This window comes from Dipodomys spectabilis, unplaced genomic scaffold, assembly GCF_019054845.1.
Source record: "Dipodomys spectabilis isolate Male_0828 unplaced genomic scaffold, ASM1905484v1 ptg000164l, whole genome shotgun sequence".
In the NCBI taxonomy this organism is placed as follows: domain Eukaryota; kingdom Metazoa; phylum Chordata; class Mammalia; order Rodentia; family Heteromyidae; genus Dipodomys; species Dipodomys spectabilis.
The window spans coordinates 2,208,680-2,217,249 of NW_024870841.1; the positions used below are offsets into that span (position 1 = coordinate 2,208,680).

Below are 8,570 nucleotides of genomic sequence, written 5' to 3' on the forward strand. Positions count from 1 at the left end.
TGTGGGGTTATCTTTTCTATAGATGAGTTTCATTACTCTTGAGCATGATATCTAATATCCACAATCATTATCCAGACATTGTGATTGAGATGTGGAGAAACAGAAAGCCTACATTTCTAATTCATATTCACCTTCTCCTTTTTCTAATATGAATTATCATCCTTTCTCCAAAATCTCCTATTAATAAAGGATGAATGACTCATTGTGGATATTAAGCAAAAGGCATCAAAGCAAGAATTTCATTCTTTCAGAAATCGCTTAAATAAATCACAGTGGCTCATAGAAGAATAAAAACCTGATTTTCTTTCCTTCTCTGGTTTACACCATATTGTCTGAATATGACTCTAAATATCTAATAAACCATTTGCTGTGGCTAAGCTTTTAAAAGGAATAAATAGGAATTTTTTGTTTGCTTTTGAGAGACCTGAACTAATGTTGCAATAACATTGTGTGTTTAGAGGCTAAATTTTATCAGGATCTAAACATAATGAAAAATAGATGATTTTAAGATAAATAGCTTGTAGGTATATTTTGACATATACAAAGAGAGACATTTTTTTCTTTTCCTTTACATACTGATTCAACTTCAATAAGCAGTTCAAACAATTCCAATAATTATGTTTCTTTCAGAAATATATTAGGCACAAGAAAGGTAGATGGAGAGATAAAGTATTGGGTGATGCATTCTTTAAAAATAGCAGTCAAATAAAGATAAACCATATTACCAAAAATAGCAGTCAACTGCTCTTGAAAAGAGAAACTTTTTAAACAGAGTGTATAAAAAGTGACAGTGCCAGAATTGTTTCTGGAGCTGCTATCTAGGATTTAAAGTTTCTAGGAGGTGACAATGATTTAACCAGTATTGTTTTAAGGGAATAATTTTAATATTTTTAGTTAGATTTCATTGAAGGAATACGTTGTTCAATGAAAGTATAACAGGACATAGTAGAAAGAATGCTACACATACATTGTGGTAGACAGAAAAATACCATCCCAAAACATCTATTGTCCCCAAATATGTAATCCCTCAAATGTAGATTTGGGTTATTAGTAAAACAATCACCTTTCCTTACCCAAGGAATGCAAATTTGATTTAATTATCACATGAAGGAACTATATGCAAATGGGAACTTAAATGTCCCAGATTTAGTTGGAAAGGGCAATGATTGGGGCCTAACCATCAGAAAGTTGTAAAGATGGTACATTTGAAAATGAAGGAAAACAGAACAACCAGATTGTGAAATCGAAAATAAAGGAAAAGACAACGACCATATTGTGAAATTTCTGGAAAATGGAATAGAAAGTAAATGCCTTGTAATGATCGTTTTTCATTATGACTTTACATGTCATTGTTGCAATCGGTCCACCTGTATCCCTTGTTAAATGACTTGTTTTGCCCTTCCCCTCCACAAATTATACCAACATCAACTACAACTTTGGTGTCAGGGTTACGACCGAGTGTGGGGACGTACGGAGAGTATGGGAAGGGATGGGAAAGGGAAACAAAGAGGAGGCAACACTGCTTGATAAGAAATCTACTCGTTATCTTGCCCATGTAATTGTAACTCCTCTGTATGGTATTCTCACAATTAAAAAAAAAGAAAAGAAAAAAAAAAACTAAATGCCTTTTCCCTTAGAATCATCTGAAAATATTTCAGCTCTGTTTGTGGCTAGATTTTAATCTAGTGAAACTTCTTTTAGGTATCTGTCCTTTAGAACTGTAAAATTATAAATATAGAAAACGCAATCCATTAAGCTTGAAGACATTTGTTACAGCAGTCTTGGTTTAAAAACTCAACTACACAGTTTTCCTGATGCAACTACAGGGACAACACATATCCTAGTTTCTTAGAATAAGTACAAATTGCCACCAGTTTTGGACACATGTATGATGTACATAATAAGGGCTTTGTATTAATGAAGTCTTGAAATTCTAAAGAATATCTAAATAAGCAGCTCCCTATCTTTATTTTCACATTTGAGGATCACTAAGTACCAAAGACTAGGGTAGGAATATGGAAATGAAATCTGTCTCCTGATATTACATGTCATTTTGAGTGACAGTTCCTAAAATAATAATAATAAAAAAAGGTAAAATGAAAACTGAAATTCAATTTTTTATTCTTCCGGCCCTTCCAACAGAAATGAGAGAATCCAGTAAAGATACAACAATTCCAAGATGTTATTACATATAGGATCACCAGATGGAGAAAAGGAAGATACCAAAAATGGGCCCCCTGAAACAATGGGAAACAAAATCTACACCTACAGACTGATATTGCTAGAAAATAGTTTCCAGTATGCTGTCCTTTATTTTTTGGTTTCTTTACACCACAACTTTCCTTCCTAAGGAAATGACTCTTTTTTTAATATGCAAGTGTTTTCACTCTGTACCCCAGCAACAAATAATGTTTCTAGATGTAAACAAGCATGAGTAACCAAGCCTATTTCCGTTGCTATAGCTGATAAATAAGAATGATCTTGGGAAAAAGTAAAACAAAAAACAAAAAACAAAAAAAACTAAACTTTTTCATATCTTTTCTCTTCTCAAACATGAGAAATCCTAGTCAAGATATGAATAACGTTAATAAATCATTTTTATATTTTGTTGTTTACATTAAAGCAAATACACTTTTCCTCTTTGTAAGCCTGATCTTTGAAGGAGTCACATCCTCACATTTTATTTATTTTACTGCTGTGCTTTAGGTGCTTACCTCCCTTTGAGTGTTGCTCTCTATTATGTTGGAAACTACATAGAAAAACGAGATAAATTTATTATGCTTATGTTAAAATTTTCAAAGTCATACAGTCTTCAAATGTTTTCTTTCACTTCTTCACTGCTAATTAAATTTATTTGTTGTTCTTTAAATGATAACAAAAAAGTCACATTTTACCGTATATTGTCAGTGAAATCAGGTGGGCCTGTGATTGCTTTTTAATTGGTTTCAAGTATTTCCTTGGCTATTTTCATTATTTCCTTTGTTCCAGTCTTCTAATCAGGAACATGTTAAATAAAAAGATGATCCTAAGGAATAGGATATTAGCGAGGATAAAAAATACATGTATAACTAAAGAGTTTCAGCTCTTAAGAGATTGAAAGGCTCAGAAGACATTTTGCAATTACTGACATGATTAAGATGACTACAATGTTTTAGATGTTAAACGAAGTGAAAAGCATGTGTGACAGTTGTTCCAAACAATGATTTTGGCTTATACTTTCCTACTCCAATGAGATGAGTGACTACTGTCAATGAAAACCCTGACAAGGCAGGAGGGCATATCAATTTTAGCTTAGAATGGTTAATGTTAGGAAGCCAAAGGAGATTCCTAAAACAGCACTGCCTATCACTTAACAATTATACTTATGGCATATAAACATATAAATGTGAATTGAGTGAGAATTGTTTGATTTACACAATTCACTGACAACTAAAACCAGAAAACACATCTCTACATTTATGTAAACTAGTATATCTAGTGAGAATTTAAATTTTTTTAGAATATATATTTTAACATTCATGTCAAAATATTAGTTTATTTTTAATTGTTTAATTTTAAATTTTTTTAGTCATGGGGCTTGAAATCTGAGACTGGATGCTTTCCCTCAGTTTTTCAGCTCAAGGCTAGTGCTCTATCACTTAAGCCACTGCCAGGTTTTTGGTGGTTCATTGGAGATAAGGGTTTCATGGACTTTCCAGCCTGGACCTTTCCAGATCTGAGCCTCTATAGTAGCTAAGTTTACAAGCATTAGCCAACGGCCCCTAGCTACTAATTATTTTTAACATAGTTATGAAGACTTTAGTGGTAGTCCCATACATTTATATATTGTGTAATGATCAAACTATATCATATCCATTAGTTGCTTTAAGTAACATTAAATTTTTAGGAGACTGCTCTAAAAACTTGTCTTTTGGATATGTTGAAATATCTATTCTTAACTATAATCACTTTGCTTATTGTGGTATGCAATTAATCATTTATTTTATTCATTGAAGTCTGCTAATTAAGGTATAAAACATGAATGTAAAGTGATAGAAATTCATGGTCCAATACTTGTTTTAAAACAAATATACCTTTTGTTTTCAATGATATTTCTGTGGGTATGTGAAACATTAATTGGTTTAACAGTTAAAATTGATAACAGTTACATTATAATAAGTTGATTCAAACTGGTTTTTGAAAATTACATACTTAACACAAATATAATTCCACATTCTTCTACTACATAATTTAAAGAACAGTAACACAAAGCTGGATGTTAGTGGCCTCTTGTGTAGAATCCTAGAAAATCAGGAGGATAAGACCTGAAGATTTTGGTTCAATGTCAGCCTAAAGAGACAAAAATGTGAAAACATCTTCAATTATCCCGCAAGAAGAAGAATGTGAGGATATGGCTCAAAGAATAGAGTGTCATCATTCATTAACAAAAAATTCTAAGGAGACTATGAAACACAGAGTTTAAGCTCCAAAAATGTGGCTCAGTGGTTTAGCACTTGCCTTGCATGCATGAGGCCCTGGGTTCGATTTCTCAGCACCACATAAGCAGGAAGAAAAAAAGCCAGAAGTGGCGATGTGGTTAAAGGGGTAGAGCTCTAGCCTTGAGCTGAAGAACTGAAGGAAATGGCCCAGGCCCAGTCCAGGCCATACAATTAGAACCCCCTCCCACCAAAAAAAAGTACTATGAATATCAGTAATGAAGCCAAAATAGTAGAAAAGATCATGAGAAATGTTTTGTAAATATATGGAAGATAAATTATTTCACAGAATTTTCATTCAGCGGAGAGAAAAGTCAATGCTTCATTTGTACAATCTCATTGTACTGGTTTGTGTTTAAACCTGGCTATTAGGTTACACATGAATGAGTTGATTGGAATAGCTGACATAGCAGATATTGCCTGTGACTATCCACCATCCCATACTGCATAATAAAATCGTGCTTCTTAATTTAAATGAAACATCATGTTAGAAACTGTTTAGTCCACAGAGACTGAGGTCCTTATTTGGAGGCTTCAGACCAGTGCTTTTGTTGATAAACACGCCTGATTTACTGCCCTTCCCTTGTGTAACTATACCTTCCTTAGCTGGCAACTAGCAAGGCTTTGAGCTACACCCGCTGCCTTAATCTCTCTTTCTCGTGCTTCAAATCATTTCACATATTATCTATGTCTTACCATCAGTTATTTTCTTATTAATCCCCACGGGAAAAATCTTATGTTCATGTAAACCCACTATAAATATCCTAGTTATAAAAGCAAGTAAAGGTTTAGCATTGGCCGAGGCTCTCATATGTAGGTTTGCTCCCTAGTAAATCTGTGCTACACAATCACTTTTTTTCTCCATCGCTTTAGGTTCCTAAAAAGACATCACATAGGGCTCCCCTATGACCCAGCAATCCCACCTTTGGGCATTTATCCAAAAGTTTACAAACAAGACCACACTAAAGCTCCCAGAACAACTATGTTTATTGCAGCATTATTTACCATAGCTAAGATATGGAACCAATCCGAATGCCCCTCAGTAGATGAATGGATCAAGAAAATGTGGTATATATACACAATGGAATTCTATGCCTCCATCAGAAAGAATGACATTGCCCCATTTGTTAGGAAATGGAAAGTCTTGGAAAAAATTATATTAAGTGAAGTAAGCCAAGCACAAAGAAACATAGGTTCCATGATTTCCCTTATTTGCAATATCTAGTATATGTATGAGTCAAGCAGAAAAGGTCAGATAAGGTGATGTTAGGAAAATGAACCCTAAGATATGTATTTTAAATGGTTTTTTTTCTTTCATGCACTTGTTTCTAATGCAATTATAAGATTATTTCTTTGTTACTTTGTCCCTCCACCACAGGATAACCCCTGCTTTCACTGTATTTGATGTCAGTATAATTTGTTGAGGGGAAGGGGAAAAACATGTCGTTTAATTAAGGATACAGGTGGACCTGTTGCAACAATGAGAAGTAAAAGTTGTCATGTTGAAAACGAACAATAAAACTTGGGTGGGGGGAGGATTGGATGGGGAGTGAGGGAGGATGGGAAGGGATGCGAAGGGTAAACAAAGTAGGAGGCTACAATGCTTGATAAGAAATGTACTCACGGGCTGGGAAGGTGACTCAATGGTAGAGTGCTTGCCTTGCATGCTCAAGGCCCTGAGTTCGATTCCTCAGCTCCACATAAGCAAAAAGAAAAAAGCCAGAAGTGGCGCTGTGGCTCAAGTGGTAGAGCGCTAGCCTTGAGCTGAAAGGCTGAGGGACAGCGCCCAGGACCAGAGTTCAGGCCCCACTACCAGACCCGCCCTCCCCCCAGAAAAAGAAATGTACTCACTATCTTGCCCATGTAATTGTAACCCATCTGTACAGTATTTTCACAATAAAAATATTAAAATTAAAATAAAAAAAAGAAAGAATACAGGTGAGCAAAGTTAGAACAAGATCAAGTCAGCTCCCAGAGCAACACATTTTTCAACATTACCATATAAGGGCATAATTATTTTGGGAATGTTTTACTTACAATGTAGCTACTATATTTTAAATAGGAAAGTGAGTGTTCGCTTCAGCAACACATATACTAAAATTGGAACGATACAGAGAAGATTAGCATGGCCCCTGCGCATGGATGACACGCAAATTCGTGAAGCGTTCCATATTTTTCTGGAACAAAATCTACCAAGCAAACGGCCCCCATAAACATTCGGGAGTTGCAATCTTAATATCAGATAAAATAGACTTCAAATTAAAATTCGTGAGAAGAGATAAAGAAGGCCACTACATACTAATTAAAGGATCTCTCCTTCAGGAGGATATTACAATTCTAAATATCTATTCGCCAAACAATGGAGCACCCAAATTTATCAAAGAAACACTACTTTCCCTCAAATCCCATATAGATCCAAAGACATTAATTGTTGGGGATTTTAACACACCACTCTCCCCACTAGATAGATCAACTCGGCAAAAACTCAACAGAGAAACCGCAGATCTAAACAGCTGCATAGATCAACTAGACTTAACAGACATCTACCGAACATTTCACCCAGCAGCATCAGAATACACGTTTTTCTCAGCAGCACATGGAACGTTTTCTAAAATAGACTACATTTTAGGCCACAAAGCAAACTTGTCTAAATTCAGAAACATTGAAGTTATACCTTGCATTCTCTCTGACCACAAGGGAATAAAATTAGAACTCAACACCAAAAGCCACCAAAGAAACTCCAGTATCATATGGAGGCTGAACAACACACTGCTGAATCAAGAGTGGGTCATGGAAGAGATTAGAAAGGAAATTCAAATGTTCATGCTATTCAACAAAAATGAACACACAAATTACCAGCTCCTCTGGGACACAGCAAAGGCAGTACTCAGAGGCAAGTTTATAGCTCTGAGCTCCTACATCAACAAATTGGAGAAATCTGAAACTAGCAATTTAATGACACATCTAAACCTCCTTGAAAAAGAGCAGCAAGATAAACCCCAATCCAGTAGACGGAAAGAAATAATCAAAATTAAATCAGAATTAAATGAATTAGAATCCAAAAAAACTATAGAAAGAATCAACAAAACAAAAAGTTGGTTCTTCGAAAAACTTAACAAAATTGACAGACCCTTAGCAAATCTTATCAGAAAAAGAAGAGAACACACCCAAATTAATAAACTCAGAGATGAGAATGGAAACATCACCATGGAAACAACCAAGATTCAGAACATTATAAGGGAATACTTCTCAAAACTTTATGCCAATAAGTTTGAGAACTTGACAGAAATGAACCTTTTCCTAGCAAATATTGACATGCCAAAACTAAACCAAGATGAGTTAAACCAGGTTAACAGGCCCATATCAAGCATTGAAATAGAAACAGCAATAAGAGACCTCCCAGCTAAGAAAAGTCCAGGACCAGATGGTTTTACAGCGGAATTTTACAAGGCCTTCAAAGCAGAGCTCACACCAATACTCCTCCAACTCTTCAATGAAATTGAAAGAGAAAGCTCACTACCAAACACATTCTATGAAGCCATCATAACCCTCATCCCAAAACCAGGCAGGGACTCATCAAAGAAAGAGAACTATAGACCCATTTCTTTGATGAACATTGATGCAAAACTTCTCAACAAAATTTTGGCCAATCGACTTCAACAATTCATCCAAAAAATCATACACCACGATCAAACAGGGTTCATTTCAGGGATGCAAAGCTGGTTCAATATACGCAAATCAATTAATATTATTCATCACATCAACAGGAGCAAGAATAAGAACCACATGGTTATCTCAATAGATGCAGAAAAAGCATTCGACAAGATCCAACACCCCTTTATGATGAAGGTTTTTGAAAAATTAGGAATCCATGGAACATTCCTCAATACAATAAAGGCTGTATATGGCAAACCTACAGCCAGCATTATACTCAATGGTGAAAAACTAAAGCCATTTCCTCTTAACTCAGGAACAAGACAAGGATACCCACTCTCTCCACTTCTCTTCAATCTAGTATTAGAATGCCTAGCTACAGCAATAAGACAAGATGCAGACATAAAGGGGATCCAAATAGGGAAAGAAGAAATAAAACTC

At 35.1% G+C, this 8,570-nt stretch overlaps 1 non-coding gene across 1 annotated transcript; it reads left to right on the plus strand.

The window, feature by feature from the left end:
• The first annotated feature begins 6,545 nt into the window (after positions 1–6,545).
• On the plus strand, positions 6,546–6,652 carry LOC122119357. The gene has a single exon (XR_006149547.1). It is a non-coding gene; the product is annotated as a U6 spliceosomal RNA (small nuclear RNA).
• Positions 6,653–8,570: the final 1,918 nt, after the last annotated feature.